Source organism: Pteropus medius, unplaced genomic scaffold, assembly GCF_902729225.1.
Source record: "Pteropus medius unplaced genomic scaffold, Ma_sr-lr_union100, whole genome shotgun sequence".
Lineage (NCBI taxonomy): Eukaryota > Metazoa > Chordata > Mammalia > Chiroptera > Pteropodidae > Pteropus > Pteropus medius.
This window is the reverse complement of record NW_024354875.1, coordinates 23,730,288-23,753,741: the sequence shown is the minus strand read 5'-3', so window position 1 is coordinate 23,753,741 and position 23,454 is coordinate 23,730,288. Positions and strand designations below refer to the sequence as shown.

The 23,454-nt window shown below is 34.3% G+C and overlaps 1 long non-coding RNA gene across 2 annotated transcripts in view; it reads left to right on the top strand.

The window, feature by feature from the left end:
- Positions 1-368: 368 nt before the first annotated feature.
- The window catches only part of LOC120596884 (uncharacterized), a 43,856-nt gene continuing 20,770 nt past the window's right edge, over positions 369-23,454 (top strand). Inside the window, exons 1-3 of one of the 2 annotated variants that reach the window (XR_005651246.1) lie at positions 369-447; positions 2,400-2,552; positions 4,046-4,134. This is a non-coding gene — a long non-coding RNA (uncharacterized LOC120596884). Of the gene's footprint in view, positions 448-2,399; positions 2,553-3,559; positions 4,135-23,454 lie in introns of those variants that run through there. The other variant, XR_005651245.1, reaches the window with a different exon arrangement.

Here is a 23,454-nt window from a genome sequence, read left to right as displayed (position 1 = left end):
GAACATAAAATAAATGTGACTGTTTTTAGTGTTAGAGTAAGATTCTTCCACATACAGTTACCTGGTTTAGTCAGTTACTAAGTATGGCAGATTGTGGCTTCCATAAATGACCACAAGAACGCTTCTCATCCCACATGCTCTTCCAGAACTTCGCCATTCGCCCATCAAGGGGTAAAAATCTAGATCTCCTCCCTGGAACCAGGGTGACCTTTTATCACCTCTTTAATTAATAGAGTACAGCAAAAGCAGCACTATATGATATTTGAGAATAGAACATGAAAAGCAATACAACTTCCTTGTAGCTCTCTCTGGGGACACTTATTTTTGGAATCCAGTCACCATGCTATAAGGAAACCAAGCACCTATGTGGAGAGGCCAAACATAGGCATTCCTGCTCACATTCCTAGCTGAAGTCCCAGCCAAGAGGCAGAATCTACCACCAGACATGTGAGTGAGCAAGCCTTCAGAATATTTCATCCTCCACACGCCCATTCCAGAGACTTTACACAAATCATTGATTCCTGAGCTAAATTATTAACTGCAAATTATTGTTGTTGTTTTAAGGCACTAAGTTCGGGATGCTTTATTGCTCAGCAATAGATAAATAGATGCCTAAATATGAAGTTTTATTTTAAAATGTGTTATTACATAACAAATATCTCACTGTTAAAAATAAAATTTAAAAAAGAATAAGCTACTTAAGCAAAAATTGAGTTATGGTTCTTTCCACATATTCAACAGGCTTAACTCTATTTAATAATTTTAATGTCTGAATTTAGTTAAATTTAATGAAGGACAACATCACATTGATTAGAATGTCCGATATTAAAAAAAAAAAAGAAAACATAAAATAACTGTTGGTGAGGATGTGGAGAAATTAGAATCCTTGTGTGTTGCCAGTAAGGAAGTGAAATAGTACAGCTGCTGTGGAGAACAGTATGGTGGTTCCTCAAATAAATAAATAAATAAATAAATAAACAAAAATAAAACTACCATATGATCCAGCAATTCCACCTCTGGGTTTATATCCAAAATAATTGGAAGAAATATATGGTCTAGAGAAATATATGCATACCCACGATCATAGCAGCATTATTCACAGCATTATTCCAAAAGTTAGAAGCAACCCACGTGTTCACTGATGGATGGATGGATAAACAAAACTCTGCATACACATATAATGGAATATTATTCAACCTTATAAAGGAAGGATATTCTGTCGCATGCTACGACATGGATGAACCTTGAGGAGATTATGCTAAGTGAAATAAGCCAGTCAAAAAGGCAAATGCTATATGATTTTACATTCATAAGGTACCTAGACTAGTCAAATTTATAGAGACAGACAGTAGAATGGTGGTCACTGGGGGCTGGGGTACGGGGAATGCGAAATAGTTTTTTAATGGGTATAGAATTTCAGTTTTGCAACATGAAAAAGAGTTCTGGCGATTGGTTGCACAACAATATGATTGTACTTAACACCACTGGTCTGTACACTTAGAAATGGTTAAATGATAAATTTTATGTTATGTGTATTTTATCACAATTAAAATTTTTTTTAATTAATCAAGGACTTTTTAGGCTCCATGATTCCAGAGTTTCCCCCAGTCTTATTCATTCTCATATCATATAGACATAGCCAATGTTTATTATAGAATAAAATCACCTGAATTTTCTCCTACATTTGCATAAGCAATATTGCTCAACAAATTTGGTGATATTTTCTGAAATTTAATAATGTTTAGGCCAACAAACTGTTGGCCAATGAAACAGGGAATCTGACACTTATTTCATTGCTTCTTTAATAATAATAATGTATTTCATAAACAATACATTGTGGTGCATAACATCTTTTTAAGACTGATGGTAAAGGCTCTGATTAGTGTTTATTTCTATCCATGTTTGATTCTTATAGTCAATTATTCATTCATATTTTATATTTCAAGTTTGAAATCTGTACAAACTGTTTGATTCATACAGTTATGTTCCTAGATGTGGCCCATTAATGTTTATTGTAGACAATTACAATTTTCAAAAATGAAAAAATTGTTTTCTTTATCCTGTACAGCAAATGGTTTAGTTTTCTCATTTTACATTGCTGAACAAATTGAAAATATCTGCAATTACTTTGAATTATTAATTTCAAAAAAGAAAATATTTCATCAGTATTTCTTTGGGGAATTGAAATTGTAATTTCACAGGCTACAGTCCAACAGATAGACTCCTTTTTTAAAAAAATAATAATAATACTCAGAAGCAGAGATGATGTTTAAGAAAAAAAAGTCACGATAAAAACTTCAGTAAATTGTTTCAATAAAAAAATTCACTTAAAAAAATTATAATATACTGATGAGAACTTAAAATTGTTCCCAATGCCTTTCATTTGTTTACCTTGGAAGAAAAAATTACTCATATCAGAGCCACCTTCCTGATGACAGCATCGCATGAGTGTTTTGACCTAAATAAATTATTGTTGACGTTCGCCTTCTGCCTTAATATTTGGGTATTACACACAGAAGAAAAAGAAGAATTTCTACTCAACAGTACCCAAGGTAAGATTTTCTTTCTAATAGGAATAAGTTCAAGTATGTAGAGCAATTTTTTAATACTAACACTTTTTTATAGTTTATAATACAATGACCCATATGGTTCCTGTCCCAGGATAGTATTGTGATTTAAAATATGCAATCCTTGCAAACAAATCTAATTTCAACTTCAAAATAAATCAAGTCTTTTCTTTTATTCCCTGAATAGTATGATGAGGATACATGAGTCCCAGCAATTCTTCTTAAAATCCTCTTTCTTTCCTCTATCCCCATCTGTCACTGTCATACATGATTTATTTCTGGACCTTTCTCCTCAAATCCTCCAAAAACTCTCCCCTACCTTCAGTTTCTTCTACTACTTTCTACTATTATACTCTTTTCTACTATTTTCAACTTATCTTTCCTCTCCTAGCCCCTCATTATATAAATTGACATTATATGTAAATAGGACATTATATATAAATCGACACTAAATTGTCCTCTTTCATCCTCCCACTATTCCCATTTATATCTTTGTTCTCCTATTCTTTTTCTAAGAGAACTGGCAAGACACCTTTTCAGGGGGAAAAAAACAACTGAGCAAAGCTGAAAATATCTCTTTTGTAGACAGGTTGTAAATATGAGAAAGACAAAAACTCTTCATACCACCAGTAATTTTGGGTTTGCTACACTGTAATAGCTACAAAATATACTGAGTTTTCCATAAAAATATAAAGCTGTTCAATGAAGACTCTCTAAACTTAAAATTCTGAAGCCCCCTTTCATTCCATACCGTAATTTTTAAATAACATCAGCAGCAAGAGCCTAATAAATTGAAGGTTCCCTCCACTTGTTTTTAAGGACCTCAGAGAGTTTCAAACCTAGAAGAAAATAGTGTTAGTGTGACTGCTTTTGCTCTTATACTTTCCTGCTTTGGAGAGTTGCCGTGATCTGGATTGAAATTTTGGCCCTAAGCACCATGAAATTCCTGCCCGTGATATGATGTGAGTCCCAAGAAACATCTGGGGATTTTGCGTAACGAGTCTCTAAATCTTCATTTCCCCATGCAGCAAACATACAGGTTGCACACTATGATTTAATCAGCTGCCTTTAGAAAAACAGGCACTTAGAATTCTAACATACTGGAACCAGTTGTGGTATTTTGAAAGTCACAGCAGGACCAGCTCACACCCTAGGACAGCTCTCAGTCGAGTTCTTTCTCTCATAGTTCTCTTCTTTGTACAAAGCAAACTTTTCTTCCTTCGGTCAAAAGGACACAGCTATCGACATGAAAGCACAGTTCTCTTGTCTCATGAATCACAGAGTGACTTGGTTCCACATTAGGTCACCATAGAACACAGACTGTAACAGGAACACATAAAAATCCTAAAAGGGGAGGGGAGAGACGCTGTTCTGGAATATCGTTGCCAGAGTAACATAAACCTTGTGTGTTTTCACAAGGAAATGAGTCACTTGTTTCTGTTGGCTAAAACTCTGTTTTCTTTAATTTCATATTTTAGTTGTCTAATATATGCCGAAAGAGCCCAGGGTTTCCAGTCTTCAAATGAAGCTATCTTGCTAATTAAAAACTCAACAGAGGGTTTGCATGGTAAGTAAACAGAACGGGATAAAAAGAACACTCAAGCAACCGGGAGCATACAGGGAAGGCAAGAGTGAGCACTCAAATGCAATCAGTGCTTTGAGAGGGAGCCCTGGGGGTGAGGGCAGGGGTGGGCTCTGCACTTTGAGATAATTCAGAATTAAACAGCTAGAAGTAAAATGTGCTGAATCCAATTTGTTTAAAAATATATAGTATACTCAGACAAAGTCAGAATGTGTTTGTCTTGAATTATTGGGCTATTTTAATGTTTTTTCTTCTTTGGGCTAGTTTAGTATTAGAAAATATTAGTGCCAGAATTGCAAATGCAAATGAGCACATGGCTGAGGCTGGCTATGGGATAACCAGGAGGGGTGGGGACTGTGGCATTCAAGCAAAACCGTTTAAGCAAACAACACATATCTGTGAGCCAGACTCAGCCTATGGGGTGATAGATTGGGACCTCTGCTCTAGAGTGCCAAGAAATGCATTATTCTTTACCTGTATTTGAAGACTAGCATTCTTTTAAATATATGCACTAATAAAAATGTTAATGTTCATTCAAAAAAAATTTTTTTATTAATACCACTGTGTATACTAAGCTTAACAGTACTTACTTTTAGGACTCATGTGCACCGTCTCTTCAGATTCCTCCTTGCTTTGCTTCCCAAATTATATGGCCATTTGGTAATACTCTTTTTTCCTTTCTGCTTTCCTTGACCCCTCTTTAAGCAGGTAGTCAATACTACCTGAGTCTAATGCATTTGAACTTCTTCTCCCACAATCCCAGAAACCTATCTTCAGCTGCCCACCTTACTGGAACTGTTGACCTCATAAGCGCCACAGCTAATAGACTTATTCAGTCCTAGTCCCTTTGGCTTCCAAATGGTGTTAGCCATTATTGAATAGAGCCACTCTTTATTTGTTCTGCTCTTCTGCATCAGCTTCCTGCTCAATCAAACTATATTCATTTCTCTCTTTATCCTTCTGTCCCTTGATGAATTCTATATTTAAATTATCCAAGTCTGGTCTCTCTTCCTAATTACTACTGGACATTTTTACTTGATATCCAATGTACCACACCTACACAATATTTAAAAAATCAAACTTCCTCTCCTGTTCCTCTAGGACCATCTCTTCCTGACTCCATTATTTCTCTCAATGGCACAATCATTCTCTCAAACCCAGGAAACATCTTTGATTCTTCCCTTTCCTTCCTTTCTCCTACATATCTAACTAGTTACCATGTCTATTGATTCTTGTGAAGTAATCTATTTTGTATCTGTGCCTTCCTTTCCAATCTTACAGCCACACCCTTGTCCAGAATCTTAGTTATAGCTTCACATCTGATTCATCATAGCAGTTTCCTAATTGGTCTCTGCCTGAAGTCTCTCATTTCTACCATCCATCCTGCTCCCTGCAGCCAGATATGCTTTATTTTCAAATAAAATTAAGTCCATTGTGCAGGGTTCATCCCTGCTCAAAGCTTCCGGTGGCATCTTGCACCCACAAGAAGTTCAGACATTGAAGTCTAGTGTTCAAGTTCTCCATAATTGTGCCTCCTCTTACGTCCTTACTTTATTATCCCCATCTCTCCCGTGGAGTTCTTCCTTCTGGGCTGATCTTTGTATTGTCTCATTCCCTCCCCTTGCTCCTTCCCACTGCTCAAACAATGCACCTCATCCCGGAAAGGGTGATCTCTCCCATTTTACTCCTGTTCACTCTCTTGATCCACCTCATTGACCATCTCCTTGCTGAAGCCTTCCCTGATCATATTTCGGCTTGTCTTCATCAAAAATTGCTAGCCTTCTGAAGACAAGAAGTATATCTCTGGTTCATACACACTGTAGTCGTAGTGATATAGCTGCAGTAAGTTTTCTATAATTATTTCCTAAATAAAGATGGTACTTATCTTAATGTCATCCATAGCTACTAGGTTGTACACTGAGTTGAATATTTTAATACATTTTAATGAGTGTGTTTTCAATATTTTTTTTATAGACTTCTTTTATAGACATCATTTGTTCATCTTTCATGCATGTCTGAAAGATTTAAGAACATTAATTAAATGTCTAATCAATTTGCATCATAATTAACTTCATTCAAATTCTTATTTAGCATCCATATTCTTTGTTTCCCCTTAGATAACATTTTTTCTTCTCAGGGAAATTTTTTTCCTATATTTGTATGTATATTACATATCCTTTACTAATTCCCATTTCTATTATTTTAGTTTTAAACTATAGTTTTTAGAATTTGAACTCAAAGAATCTGAATTGTATATAGTGTCTCATTTTTTCAGTTCTTTCTTCTTTGCAATGGGTAACCATTTTATTAACTTCTCATTTATCCTTCCAGAGAATTTGTAAGCCTGAATAAGCCAATATGGCTTCTTTTTTCACCTACTTTTCTTTACATTTCTTTTAAATATCTGTTGCACCTTACCTTTTCCAATTTACTATGTATCTTCAATTCAGAAAAGTCTTCTACATTCTTTTCAACAACTATCTAGCATTCCATAATATGATGTACCATAATTTGTTTAACCAGTTCCTCATTAACAGACATTTGTTCCAATTATTTACTATTACGCAAGGTGGGATATATACCTATACATTAACTTTTGGCACATATGCAATTATATGGCAAGGATAATTTCTGAGAAATAGAATTTTGGGGTCTAAGGCTATATGCTTTTGTGATTTGGACAGATTACTACCAAATGGCCTTCTCATATAATGAATTATTTTATACTCACACAAATGATGCATAAGAGTGCCTGTTTCTTCAGTCTTATCAATACAGTTCATTATTGAACTTTTGGAGGTTTACCAATTCTTTAGGTAAAAAATTAATTAAGGGCACTTTTAATTACCTTTATTGAAGTATAATTTATATAAAACACAAAAATTTCCTCATGCCCCTTTATAGCCAATTGCCTACCCCCAGCTCCAGCCCCAACAACAACTAATTTGCTTTCAGTCACTATAGTTTTGTCTTTTATACAACTTTACATGAACTTCATATAGTATGTACTCTTTTTCTGTATTTCTTTTCCTTAGCAAAATGTTTCTGAGCATCATTCATGTTGATGCGTAAACCAGTCTTTTGTTCCTTTTTGTTACAGAGTAGTATTCCATTGAAGGAATAAAATAAAATGTGTCCACCTATCAGTGGATAGATATATTGGTTATTTCCAGTTTGGGACTATGATTAATAAAGCTACCATGAATATTTAAGTATAAGTGTTTGTGTGAATATATGTTTTTATTTCTCTTGGATAAATAACTAGAAATGGCATTTCCGAATTGTATGATATATATTTTTAACACTATAAGAAACTGTCAAATTGTTTTCCAAACTTGCTATACCATTTTTTAAATTCTCACAAGCAATATCTGAGAGTTCCATTTGAACCATATCTTTACTAATACAAAATAGTGCCAGTTTTAAACTGTAACCACATTAGTGAGTGTGTAATGGTAATTGAGGTTTTAATTTGCTTTTTCCTCATGACTACTGATGTTTTTTCATGTGCTTACTTGCCATTCATATATTTTCTTTGGTGAAATGTCTATTCAAATATTTTGTCCAGCGTTTATAATGTTGTTTTCTTATTATCAAGTTTAAATGTTTTTATATATTTCAGTTAAAGTCTATTATTAGAGATATGTTTCACAAATATTTTCTTCCAGGATATGACTTGCCTTTCATTTTCTTAACAGACTCTTTTGGACAGCAAAATATTCTAATATTTTATTCTAATTTTAAGACCAATGTAACAATGACCAATATAGCAACTTAGTTTATACTTTGTGCCTTTTGTTTCCTAACTAATCTATGCTAACCAAGATCACAAAGATTTTTACCTATGCTTTTCTCTAGAAATTTATTAGTTTAGCTTTTATATTTCTATAATTTATTTTGAGTTAACTTTTGTGTATGATGTGAGGTAAGTATTGTTTCATTTTCTACATATAGATATCCATTTGTTGGAAAGCTATACTTTCCCTCTTGAATTACTTTGACACTTTTGTCAAAAATCAAATTATCATATATATGAGAGTCTACTTCTGAACTGCATTTTGTTCCATTGCCCTATGTGTCTATCTTTATACCAATACTACACTGTCTTAATTAACTTTAGCTTTATAGTAAGTCTTAAATTTAGGTTGTGTGAGACCTATAGTTTTGTTATTTTTCAAAATAATGTTGGTTAGTCTAGGTCTTTTTTATTTCCATATACATCGTAGAATCACCTTGTTAATTTCATAAATACTTCTGGAATCATGCTGAAATTGTAGAGCAATTTGGAGAAAATTGACAACAATATTGGGATTTCTAGCCCATAAACATGCCCTTTCTCTTCATTCATTTGCACCTTCTTTCATTTTCCTCAGCAATAGTTTACAGGTTTTATTGTTCAGATCTTGAATTTTAAAAAAACTTGTTCTAAAATGTGCTGGCAAATGATATTTTATTTTAATTTCCAGTTGTTTGTTGATGAAGTAGAAATATCTTTGATTTTTGTATATTGATCATATATCATGAGTCCTTGCCAAATTCACTTAATTTTCTAAATATGTGATCATGTTATCTGGAAATAGAATTTAAAATGTATCTTATTTGTATGCTTTTATTTCTTTTTCTTGCCATGTTACATTAGCTAATAGCTCTAGTACAATATTGAGAAAAAATAATGAGAGTAGATATCTTTGCCTTGTTCATCATCTGAGGGAAAAAGCTTTGGTCTTTTATCATTAATTGTGATGTAAGGTGTAATTATTTTGTAGTTGCCCTTTATTATATTGAGGGATTTTCTTTCTATTCTCAGTTTAATGAGAGCTTTTTTATGAATGAAAGTTGAAGTTGTCGAATGCTTTTTACACATCTGTTGAGATGGTTATATGGTTGTGTTTTTTTTAGTCTATCAGTATGGTGAATTCCACTGAACTCTATTTGTTCATGATGTATTATCCTTTTAGATGTTGGTTCTTACTTACTAAAACTTTGTCAAAGATATTGCCTCTATGTTCATAAAGATTACTGGTCTATAGTCTTTTATGGGTTTGGTATCAATGTTATGCTGGCATCATAAAATGAGTGGGAAAGCATTCTTTTCTCATTTGTTTTCTAGAAGAGGTTGCATAGAAAAAATTTTAATTAAATTTTTGGTTATTAACCAGTGAAGCTTTTCAGGAAAAGCTATTAACAATTCCTTGAATAGATTTAGGACTATTTATGTTTTCTATTTCTCTTTAAATGAATTTAGCTAACTTGTGTATTTTGTGGAATTACTTCATTTTATTTTTATATCAGATTTAATGCCACAAAGTTGTTCGTAGTATTTTCTTATGATCCTCTTAATACGTGTAGAATCTGTAGTATTGCACTTCTTCCATTCCTGATATTCATTGTGTTTTATTTCTTTTTTTTCTGATCAATCTGACTAGAAGTTTACCAATAATATTGATCTTTTTCAAAAATCTAATTTGTTTCACTGTTTTTCTCTGTCATCTTTCTGTTTCCTATTTCGATGACTATGGATTTGTCTTTATTAGATCATGCCTTCTATTTATGTTAGGTTTAACTTAACTTTCTTTATCTGGTTTCTTAAAATTTAAGCTTGCATGCTTGACTTAAAATTTTTTTTCATTTTTAATATGAGCACTTCATGGTATTAATTTCCTTCTAATAAGCACCACTTTAGCCGTACCTCACAGATTTTGTTTTTATCATGTTTACACTTTCATTTAGCTTAAATAATTTCTAATTCATCATTGTAATTTTTTCTTCGAACTATGGATTATTTAGAAATGTGTTAACTCATTTTCACACATTTAGGATATTCAGGTATCTTTTGTATATTAATTCTAACTTAATCCTATTTTGGTCAGAAAATATACTTTGTATGATTTTAATCCTCTTATATTTATTGACACTTGTTTTTTGACCCAGGATGTGGTCTTTCTTGATGAATGTTCTATGTTCATTTGAAAAGAATGTGTGTTCTTCTGCTATTTGGTGGAGTGTGATATGTTAATTAGGTCAAGCTGGTTGATAGCATTGTTTGAGTGTTCTATATCATTTCTGATTTTCTACTCATTCTATAAATTACTCAAAAGAGTAAAGTTAGATTTTCTACCTTTAATTGCAGATTTATCTATTTCTCCTTTAACTTCTGTCAGTTTTTACTTTAAGTATTTCGAAGCACCATTATAGTTGCATGTACATTTAGAATTATGTTCTTTTCAAAAACTGACTTGTTTATCATTAATGTTCCTCTTTCCTTGTTCTACATTCTACTCTGTTTGATATTAATAAAGTCACTCCAGCTTTTTTTACTCAATAGTGTTTGCATATTATAATTTTTTATTTTTTTACTTTTTACTTGTGTGTTTAGATCTATGAGTTTCTTATAAAAGGTATGTCATTGGATCCTGCATTTTTACGCAATCTGACAGTCTCTTCATTTTAATTGGGGCATTTAGACTATTTACATTTAATGTGATTAACAACATGGTTGAATTGAAATCTATTATTTTCCTACTTTTTTCCCCTATTTTCTACTTTCTACTAAGTTAATTGTTTTTTTAATTATTATTATCCCCTTTTATCTCCACTACTGACTTATTATGTATGTCTATTTCATTTCAGTGGTTGCCTTGGGTTTGCAATTAATACCTTTAATTAATCACAGTCTACTTTTAAATAAGATTTTACAGTGTATATGTTACCTATGCATAGAATAAGAACTTTACAATACTATGCTTCCATTTCCTCTTTCCTATCCTTTGTGTTATTTTTATCATCTTTTTACTACTATATATGCTGTTCCTCCACAATACGTTGTTGATATTTTTGCTTTAAACAGGTGTTAACTTGTAAAAAAAATTTTAAAAGAAAAATGTGCTTGTTATATTAACCATATATTTTCCATTTCTAGGGCTCGTTATTTTTTTTGCACCAATCCAGATGTCCTTCCAGTATTGTTTAGCCTTTCCCTGATGAACTCTTAAAATTTTTTTGAAGTGCCAAGATGCCGATGATGAATTCCTTCAGCTTTTGTATGTCGAAAGGTCTTTTTTTACTTTTCATTTTGACTGGTTAAAGAACTCTAGGTTGACAGATTTCTTTTCTTTTAGTATTTTAAAGATGTCTCTTTACTGTCTCTGGTTTGCATAGTGTCTGATAAGAATTTTATCATTCTTATCTTTGTTCCTTGTGCATAATGTGTCTGTATTCTCTGTCTCCTTTAAAATTTTTTCTTGTCAGCGGTTTTCAACAATTTGATTATGATGTGCTTTGATCTAGTTTAGTCTGATAGATTTGTGGAGCTTCTTGGATTTATGAGTTTGAGTTCAAATTTGGAAAGTTTTGATCAGTATTTCTTAAAATGATTTTTCTACTCTCGTTTTGTTTTATGAGGCTCTAATTAAATGTATGTTAGAATACTTAATAGTATCCTATAGGTTACTGTTACTTAGTTAGTTTTTTCATCTTTTTTTCCTGTGGTCTTCGTTTCAGATAGTTTTTATTGCTATGTCTTCAAATTCATTGATCATTTATTCTATAGTTATTAATTGATATTAATTCCATGTAATACATTTTTGTGTCATGTATTGAATTTTCATTTATTTGAAAATATAAAATATATTTTATTCAAGTGCCATTAATTTTGTCTTCCATTTCTAGTCTCATACTTTTCGTTTTTTTAAACATGTGAAGCATAGTTATAATAGCTGTTTTCACATTCTTATCTTCAGTTCCATCATTTCTGCTTTTGTGTTTTTCTTAACTATAGTTCATATTCTCTGCATTTGTACTTGCCTGGAAGTTTTTTAGACATTATGATTTTATGTTGTTCATTGCTGGATTTCTTGTATTCCTTTAAACAATGTTGTATTTTGTTTTTATGCACAATTAAGTAATTTGAGGTAAGTTGGATTATTTCGAGGATTGTTTTTGAACTTTGTTAAAATAGGTACAGATCAGACTGTAGTCTGGGATTAGTTTAGCCCTACATCTTAATATTGTACTCAATGCCAAGTATTAGATTTTTCTACTGTGGCTGGTATTAACACAAACTATGCCCAACCTTGGGTGAGATCTTGGAATTTGTCTGCCTTCTGATGCTCACTGGTTTTTAACCCAGCTGCAGGTAGTTTCCTCTCAAGCAAGTGTAGATTAGTAATCAGTGAAAGATTCAAGAAACCCCACTGCAGATCACCAGAGCCCTTTTCTCTGAGCCAGTCCCTTCTTTCCAGTATCTGCCCCTCGGTTTCTGGCCTTTGGCATCCCTGCACTCTGACCTTTCTCCTCTTCTCAGTAAGATAAGAGGGAACCCAGACCTGTTGAATTCCCTCTTTCTGCACTAGAGCCTGGAAACTATTTTCAAGTACAGTAAGCCAGCGCACTTACAAATCTTTCTCTCTCCCTCTCTCTTTTTTCTTTCTTCTTCTTCTTCTTCTTCTTTTTTTTTCTTTTCTTTTCCTCAAGGATCACAGACCTGGGCTGATGTACAATATCTGAAAACTATTGCCTCATATATTTTGTCTAGGTTTGTATTCTTTTAAGGCAAAAGATTAAATCTGGTCCCCTTACTCTGTCTTGGCCAGAATCAGAAGTTCCTAACAGTTTAATAGGAATCTCTATTACTATGAGTGAATTTGAATATCTTTTCTGATGTTCAAGAAGAGGCTTTGTATTTCTGTCTTTGTGAAAGAGTTATATCCTTCATCCATTTTTATGGTATTGTTGTTTTTTTTTCATCATTTTTAATAACATCATTTAGTGCTAGAATTCTGCTTCACTGATTCTTTATAGTTCCAAAAATAGTTTTCCTTATCATTCATATTTCAATGGTTCTTCCTAAAATAATTTATAATGCTGTTCTTCTGATGTTTTAAAGATTTTTCATTCTCATTTTATATTTGCGTATTTCTATACTTCCAGTGCAAACATCGATTAAACGAATGTTTTTTAAATTATTTAAGACTGACATATAACTATTCTAGAGAAAAAGGAAGGAAATCAAGCAAAATATACATTCTTTGACATTAAAGAGCTTATTATTTGGATAAGAAAAGGAAATATATTTATACATACGTCTTTAAAATTGGGTAGAGGAAACAAAGCCAAAATTATAAAATGGACTGAGATTATTCATGGACCTCGCTTGAAAAAGATTAACCTTGAAAAAAATTTGAGCAGTTTGGAAAGTCTAAATATGTTAGGAGAAAGCAATGAGCTTTCCAGAGTTCACTAAAACACACACACACACACACACACACACACACACACTCAAAAACAATAGGAGAGAGGAGGGGAATGGGGAAGAAACAAACCAGAGAGGTGGCCTCTGTGGGGCTGCAGCCTCCAATCAATCAGACCCCATTCTATAGAAAAAAAGTGATGCTCTTAAGAAGCGGAAGTTCAAATTTACATAGGTTTGGGAGAGCTAGTTTCAGAGACTCGGACAACCTCATAAATAGATGAAAACAAGATTCCCTAATTAACAATTTCTTAATGTTTTCATGGATACTAGCGCAATTTTCGAGTTATTTTTGTGAGCTCATTGCTGTCATGTTTAACTTAAGAAACATGAGGACCCAGTGATAACTTTAATTGCCATTCCATATTAGTATAAAATTCTGGTCATTCTTCTTACTACTGATCATTAGGCTTTCCACTGTAGAGTAACTGAACAATTTGTATTTTCCAACCTCATACTTCTCAGCACTCTTCTAATCAGAGGAGTATGTGGCTACCAAAACCAGATTCTTTCTCCTAAGGCAAACCCTAGAAGACCCGGGAAAGACAGTTCTATAGAATCAGACTAACGGCCCACATGCTGACCCTTCACTACATTTGTGGCAGATGACTCTTAATCCCATTTCAGACCTCTGTGGCTCGCTCACTTTGTAAGTCCTGTGTGACTACCCAGTGAGGAGAGGGGTACCATCTTTCATTTATATTTTCCTTATCTTAACTTCTTCACAAACTCTACCATCAGTTTGTGCCGACTTTTTCTCATTAATGGCTCAAGCTCCTGAAACCTTATTAATAGGAAGGAAAATATTGCCTCTTGAGATGCATAATTCATTTAATAACTGACTAAAGGCATAGAGGTTTTGCATAGTTCATAACTTGGGGTCAATCCAATAGATAAATAGGTGTTTGATTAAAATGATGATGAAAGGGAAATACTAATGGTAAATACCGATCAAAATATTCAAGAGAATGTCTAAACTGATAAGAGAAATTAAAGAATAAAAACTAACTTGATCAAACTTATCAAAATAAGAAATAAGGGCACAACAAACTAAATTGTAGTCATTAATTAAAATGGATGAAATAAAACCAAGTATATCGATTGTAACACAGAATGTAACCTAACTGACTTTTCCCGTTTAAAGATACTGTCACCTTGGTATACTTACTTAAAAAAAAAAAAAAAAAAAGCCTGAACTGCATGTTGTTTATAAGAAACATGCTTTCAAAAATGGAATTTTTTTTAAGGGCTAAAAACAAAAGAGAAGCAATCACAAACAAAAATAAATAGCAGAGGAAATATTAATAACATATAAGTTAAATTTAAAGTTCTAAGCATTAAATAGAATCAAGAGAGATTGTAATGATAAAAGTCACAAGTCATAAAATAAAAATTATATCTCTCAAGGAAGGTAACATTTATAGATCTATATGCACAAAATATCATATAAATAAGAAAAACCTCTAAAAATGCAAACAATAACCAAAATGTACTGGGAGATTTTAAAACATCTGTTCAGAAGTGGGCTGAAAAGTAAAAATAAGTAGACATAAGTAAGAAAAAAGGGATTAAATGATATAATAAACTCAATAATATATGTAGAGGTGCTTCAAATAGACATATTATTTTTCTTCCTATATGCCCAATGCATATTTACAAAATCAATCATGTAATGGCCACACAAAAGAAGGTTCTTAGCAAAAATTTTAAAGTAGAGATTTTACAGGCCATATTCTATGATCATAATCCAATAAAATTAGAATAAATAATAAAAATACTCAAGCAATTTTACTTACTTGGAAATTAAGATCTATATTACTAAATAACTTTTGGAAATGAAAGCAGCTACTAAAAATGGTATGGAGAAGAAGATGCCCACATATCACATACACACAGCCCTCAGTGAGGAGACAAGAAGTTGTCTTTCATTACTATCCATCATTTTTACATTCAGCAAAGCAGTTACCCTTTCTCATCTTACATGCTGGTGTGTCTAGGATTGATATTCACTGGTTTACTTAGTTACATCACTGATTTGTTCTGTTAAAAATAAATGAATAATCCAAGCACTAATTAAATTGCCCAACTTTTAAAAAACATATACAACATGTGGTTAGTTTTGGTATTTTCAAATATGTAGTTTAATACAGTTTTATAATTTTATTCATGTACATTCATATGAGAGTTAATAATGCAAAACTCTTAGGATAGGACACAGAGCAGTGTGTCACACATCCAACATCATCTATTATTGTTTTAATATACCTACTCAGCTTAGTAAAAGTTTCTGCCTCCTCCTTCCCCTGCCAATTCATAGGTTTCATCTTTGAGTGTGCTCAAAAATCTCACACAGTGCTTCTTCCTTGCCACAGAGCTACCTCCCATCACTCTCAATTGCTTTCTGGAGGTGGAACTTAGACATCTCTTCCTAAGCTGGAAATATAATAGAGAACTTCTAAGAGTATTTAGCGCTTTCAGTGTAGCACTTGACCTAGACTCCACCTTTCTGAATGTCCCTGCTTCCTTACCTAACACCCTCTAGGAGAAACTCATACCTAGCCCTTCTTTCTATTTCTCTGGTAAATGATCAGGAATGGAAATGTGTCTTCTTCTATTTCTCAGCAGTTTCAAATGTCTGCTCCAGAATCCTCAAGCATGTGGGCTTCATGGAAGTTACATTCTAATGTGGGGTGGGGGTGAGGGGATAGAAAATAAACAAGTAAACCAATAATAACAGGTAGTAATAAGGGCTATGGAAATGATATCAGTCGGGATTAAGTCAGGAAAACCATAGTCTAATAAACAGTAGTCCAGAATTTTAAATGGATAATTAGTTGCCATGATGTCACAAATGCTTAAAAAGCAATAGGTGACAATGAGGCAACCCAGAGATTTGCAATTGCCCTGTAGGCTGAAGAATAAAGGAAAGAAGTCATATTATTGAAACCCAGAGGCCAAGGTCACTTTGCAGATGTTGGAACCATAGAGGATTCTGTTTCCCTTCCTTCTTCCTCCCCTCCCACAAAAGACAAATGTCTCTCACTAAGCAAATTTAACTGAAAATCAATGGGCAAAAGAGGTTGGGAGATGTAATTTGGAAGGATCAGTCTCTGAAGCACAGAGAGAGTAGAGGAAGTAGTAGAATGAGTCTGAGATGAAACAACAAACACAGCTCACTGAAAGAAGGATTCAGAGCTACAGGTGGTGGGTGAGAACTATTTTACAGAGGGTAGTTAGGAAAGATGTCTTTGAGAAGGTTGCATTCGAGCAGATACCTGAATGAAGCAAGGATTAAGTCGTCTAAAGATCTGGGGAAACAGTGTTCCAGGCAGAGGGAAAAGCAAATATAAAGACTTTGAGAAGGAAACTAGCTGGGTCCAGTCAGGGAGCCGCAAGGAGACCAGTGCGAATGGAGCACAGTAAGCAAAGGGTAAACCAACAATAGAGGAGTTTAGGGAGAGGAGAGCCCAGAGCATGCAGGGTATGCAGGCTGTGATCTGGAACTTGAGATTAGTGCTAAATGTGATGAGAATCATGGGAATGTTTGAGTAATAGAATGATGTGAACTCATCAATAGTTTTGAAAAATTCTGTTCACCTCAAAAAAATTACATAACCTCAGATGCTGATCATGCATGCATAGGTTCCCACATATCTCTGCTGTGTTTCTGCCTCCTACCCTATCCCTCTGGTACAGATCATCCCATAGGACTGTCTGGGACTTGAAAATCTTTGTACAACACAATTACGCTTTGGGCATAGTGTTATTGTTTCCAGAGCAGCCCTATTAGCATTATCTTTTCAAATCGTTCACATGAAGCAAGCGTGAGGAGACGGTGCCTGAACTGTCTGGGTTGTGTTGGTGCTAAGGCTCTCTGCTAGTTGAGATCAGGGATACAAAAAGGTGAGAACTGCTCTAGTGAAGAATACAAACTCTTGGAGGGGAATGCAGGATCTTTTTTGTCCATACAGGCATTCCAGCTGCTAGGACTCACTCTGTTCACTACGGCAAGCTAGAGTAAATATCTTAAGTTTCACCTGTCAAAAATATCATTATTTATGTGATTTTTCTTCAACATTTAACAATATAAAAACTATTTTTAGTGCCAGACAAAAACAAGCAGTGGGGCAGATTTGACCCATGGGCCCCAGTTTGCCAACCCCTGTTCTTGAGTATTAACAAATCCTCCCTACAAAGCTTCTGGCAACTTGTTTAAATAGGAACAGAAAACCAGAAATCATTATAGAGTTAAGGAAAGTCTCTAATGAGAAAGTAAAAAAACCAAAACAAAGAAATTGCAAAAAGAACTCACAGGGAATAAAACCAATGCAGGGAGTAGGAAGAAACCCACACAGAAGCACATTGGTCCTAAAAGGGACTCATGAGATAAAAATGGGGGACTGTCACATACAAAGGATCCAGAACCAGAATACCATTGGATTACTCAATGAAAACAATGAAGTAATTACTTGAAAATGTTGAGCAAAAATTATTTCTGACCTAAAATTAATTCTCTCAATCAAGTTTGAAGATAGAACAAAATCACAATCTAAGAAATAGGGGATCTAATAAAAAAGAAAGTCAATAGAAGCCTTAGGATGGTGGCAAAATAAAACCCCTGGGCAGTGGTGTAGGAAGCCTTGAGAGTCACCAGACTATACTAGAACATAAACATGTACTTATGCTAGGGATCTCCACTTTTCGTGGAGAATTAAGAATGGATTAGTAATACACATATGCAAACAAAGAAACAGACAATTGTTAAGCATGGAAATAAGAAGTCAAACAGGAAGGAAATATAAGAATAGTATACCACATGACTAGCTGTGTCTACAAATCATGCAGAGCAATGCAAACTGAATTTCTATCTAACTCAAAATTACAATATAATTCTATTAGGAAGATGAGTGGGACTAAGAGGAAGTGGGGGTGTTTAAGAAAGATATATTCGTGTCTTCCATGGATGAGAAGTCAGAAGATAATATCTAAAACAGAAAAATCAAGTAAAAGCAGTATAAACGCACAATTTAGAAATATAGAGGAAACATCTAAGAAACAAGTAAAAGGGTTGAAAGTTGTTACTGCTGGGGACTGAGAATGGAGGATGGGGAGAAGACAGTTCTTTGTTATTTCTGAGTGCTTATTATAAGAATTATAGACTATGACACTTTAAACTATGCACATGTACAACTTTTATAAAAATAGAAATTCACACACACAAAAGATAATATTGGCTGCAACTGGGAAGGCAGGAGGGCCAGTTAGGGGTTACATCTAGGTAAAAGAGAGCAGCAATGTAGATAAAACTTGACAGATTCAAAATGTACTTTGGAGGTTGAAGAAACCACATTTGTTAATGGGTTGACCATGAAGGCAAAAGAAACAGAGCTGTCGAAGACAGTGCCCAGGTTGCTGACATAGGCAATACATGGAGGTATCACTTAATGAGCTGTGAAATGGGTTAAAGTTGTGGATCATACAAAACTTTCAGCTCTCATGTGAAAAAATAACTTCTCAATACTATATTTTAATGAAGATCACTTTCTCTGATTTTCATAGGATTTTTTCCTCCCCATGTATAAATATAATTCTGGAAAACTCCTGTGAGATTAAATTTCCCAAGTAGCAAGGTGAGTCACTTTGTCATTCCTCAGACAACCACATAAATGGTATACTCTAAGGTTGTCAGTGCACCACCTACACAATGCTGTCAGCCTGCCTCACATTTTCTACTGGCGCCATATTTACAAACTATTAAAATCTATAATGAGTGAACTGATTTGCTGAAAACATGTTATTCTTTTTATGGAACAAGTTGTTGCTGTTTTCATTTCATTTAGCAAATAATTTTAGAATAGACCTACTAATAAAAACCTAATAAACTGAATGAAAACATTTAAATATGCTCCAAACCAACCTAGAATCCAATATTCACTAACATATTCATATAGAGAGGAGCAGGATCTGTGGCTTATCCTCATTCTAAGCCACCTTCTGAGAAATACTTTTTTGGAAACATCTGCAAGTAGAGACTGTCATCCCTCCTCTCAAAAGCTCTGCATTTACACCTGAATCACATCAGAGTAACCAGATGCTGAGTCTCTGAGGACCAGCAAGGAACAGAGGACACAGATTTAGGTCAAAACAAGAAAGCAAACAAAAGCAAAGAAGCCACTTAGCCAGAAAACTTGTGTGGAAAAAAAAACCCAGCCATATGAAAAGAGACAAGCAAAGCAATTCAAAGCCACAAGCTGACTTTGTACCAAAGCCATTATATGCCTCCAAAGTTGCATCACCCTTGATCAGGAGTTGAGAGAAAAGGAGGCGGCACCGAGGTTAGAGTTGAATTTTCTTTTTTTTTTTAACTCTACTTTGTTTTGCTAGCACGAGGGCTGTGTAGCTACTCTGGCCCCACATAAAGGAACACAGAGCCAATCCACAAGCTGCATGGACAACATATGTCAGCAGCTTAACAGGTATCAGCCTGTCAGGTTTTTATTGCTTCTTACACAAACAATTCTAAATACCACAACTTCTGGAGAAGTGATAAGCTCTAGTGGGTTAGGTTGGTTAGCATTCTTTTCTGTCTTTCCTGGAAGCCTTTTCCTCCAGCACTCTGGCTTTCTGGGCTGGGCCCTGTGTCAAGTCCCTCAATAAACAAAGACTCTTTCTTTTTCTACAATTAACTAGACAGTGTCTTTTTGTTAGGTGCTTCTCAATATGTATATTTTTATCTTAACTGAATAATCCAGTGAACTTTATCACCTGGATAGACTTTGTTTTATATCTTCCTAAATCTACCAGATCAACTCTTAGTTCTGAATTTACTAGACACATAAAGGTAAGCAATTCCCCATCTTGTCTAGTTTTTGTCATTGTGCTGGTGTGTTATTGCTCATGATTGGTATATCTTAGCCAGGAATGTGAAAAGGAGAGTGATAGGCACCCTACTCCAGATGACATTGTCCAGGAGCAATTTTTTTAAAAAGAGTGCCAGTGATTCTAAGCTGGGTTTGGAATCACTGACTTAAGAACACGCACATACATTCACATGTACACTCACAATACTTGCTGAAGCCGATAAGACTTGTATTAAAGTAGGTATTTTAAAGACAGCTTGCCATTGAAAATTAGACATCTTTATTAGCAAACAACAGAATTAATTTAGAATACTTTGATGATTAGTTTTAGAAATGCTAGATTTAGTTGAAGTCTAAATAGGCACTCAAAGAGCTAGGATAATTTAGAAGAACACATCTAAGTTTATTCTGCTAAAAGATAATTAAGAATGTCCTGGTAATTGATTAACTTTTGGTGTCACTTAGAAACAGGCTCAGTTTCTCCTTTTATCAAATAGCCCGATGGGACAGTAGTAAAGATTTTTGCCCAAGAAGTCAATGAATTTCTTTTAAATATCAATTGTAGATTTCAAAATAAAGATGAGTGAGTATGAACTAATTCTGCTAGGACAAGGTTATGCAGATGATAGAAGACAATATCTAGAAACACTAAATATATGTGTTCATTTGGACGATACATATATTAATAATTGCTGCTCAGATCATTGAATTAATTACATCTTTTAGATTAATGCTTCCCCAATATTGGCCCAAATCACCAAGGAACTATTAAAAACTGCAGGTTCTCTACCCCTACTCCAGATGACATTGTCCAGGAGCAATTTTTTAAAAAGACTGCCAGTGATTCTAAGCCGGGTTTGGAATCACTGACTTAAGAATGCCAAAATAACTGGCTCTTAATTTGTTGTGTCTGGTTACTTTATCTGTCGTAAAAATCAATACACATATCATCTGGTGATCAGTAATGTATATGGTTGAACTAGTTAATTATTCATGCAAAAAATTCCTAAAATGGAATCTTGGAGAGGTTTGTTAATGGTTTCCTGTCACTGAAATATTGCATTAAAAAGTCTGCTCTCTTGATCTCTTAGTTCAGCCCCAATCTGCTAAATTTAATTTACTATCAGAACACAAGGTAAATAGTTTCAAAATCCATTGGATAACTTAATGTAGACTATTCAATAATTTTGTGACTGAGTAATAGTTTGATAAATTATTTTATAGGCCTTTCCTACTTACATTTTCCACTTTTCCCTCTCCAGTCCACCTGAATCACATTCTCCTTTACTGTTTATGGTTTCATTGCCTGTGGGTGGGGGTGAGGACTGTGCAGACATTGGAAGCTTCCTTCCCTGATGTTTTCCAAAAGCCTCATCCCTTAGGAGAATTTACAAAATTTGAGGAAAAGGCAAAGGAGACACAAGTTTTGAGAGAAGAAACAGAGTATTCTGGACGAGCAGGCAGGAGAAATGGGCTACCTCCCAAAATATTAAAAATCTTCTCAGGGCTAGGAGAAGAAGTAAGAAAGCCTTACTTCTCCTAGGCAGTGCCCTGGGATTTGTCAGTGCCTTAACAGTAGCCACTTGATGTATCAAGTGAAGAGATCAGAGGGTCCGGCCTCCTAAAAAGTACTGAGTCCCAAGCATGGTATACAAACAGCATGGGCCACTAGGCCTGGAGGGGTTATGTAAATAGGGGATGATGGCCAGCTCAGCATTTGTCCATGTGACCAGAAGACTAGCGACCAGATGCCTTGCCACCCACCATGACACCTTGAATGACATAAGGCTCTATTTTCATTCCCTAGGGCTGTCATAACAAAGTCCTACCAACTGGATAACTTAGAACAACAGACATTCATTATCTCACATTTCTGGAAACTACAAGTCTAAAATCAAGGTGTCGGCAAGGCCATGATCCATCTGAAACCTATAGAGAAGCGGAGAATCACTCTTTGCCTTTTCTAGCTTCTGGTGGCATGGGCATTCCTTGGCATTTTTTGGTCTGTATATATATAATTTCAATCTCTGTCTCTAACATCATATGGCTATGTGCCCTCTATGTGTGTCTCTCCTCTACTTATAAGAACACCAGTCACATTGGATTAAGGGCCCATCTGACTCCAGTATAACCTCATCTTGACCAATTATATCTGCAGTGACCTTATTTCCAAGTAAGGTCACGTTCTGAGGCACTACAGGTTAGGACTCCAACATATCTTTTTCAGGAGAAACAATTTACTCCATAACAGGCCCCGATACCTCAGCCTGACTCCAGAGTGAGAAGGAACCTCAAGAATTCCTGAGCTGAAACTTTACACAAACTGGTGGGATCAAGACTTTAATACCAAATTAAGCCAACTGACAGAGAGTTAAGAGTGAAAACATGTATTGCATACTTTGTAGACTGAAAATCATGTGCATTGTCATTTTCATCCAAATGTTTAATATGTATTATGAAGTACTTAATATTTTAACTGTCAGTTATGTACATGAAATCTGATAATTCTGTGTACCAGCTTCATAGCCTTATCGTCAGCATTTCTGTTTAGCACAATCTAAGTACCTGTCAAATATGAAATAAATGAATAAACAAGTGTAACATGGAGGATTCCAACAGAAAACATACAGTTTCCTGGATATTGATACAATCTGATACTTTTCATGGAAGATATCAAAACTACTTATAATAAGGTCAGTTTCTACTTTGATTTCTGAACCTGATGTTACTATAAAAGTCATTTTAGTTAAAGAAAATTAGCTTCATTTAGGCTCTTCTTTATAATTTTCATGGTTACTTTTCCCATAGTTTATCTGATTCTTTTTCTCCTTTAAAAAGTAGATCACTGGGGAGTTACAACCCCTCTAAAAATTCTAAATGCAGGTACAACATTTAAAGCTCATTTGATTCAAATTATTCCTTAGAACAGTGGCTTTTTGAAAAGGTTAATTTTCTTCTAATGTAGTCAGATTTTTAAATCAGAATGCTAGTGCTCCAGTGGCTATATTTATTTCAGAAATGTCAACCCAAAATTTACTCTTATAACCAACTAGGAAAATAATAGTTACAGAACCCATGTCATTCTTGAATTATAGCACACACACACACACACACACACACACACGCATGCACACACACACACATACTACATAGAAACGTTTTCAAAAGATAAGAATTTGATTTAACTGACATAACATA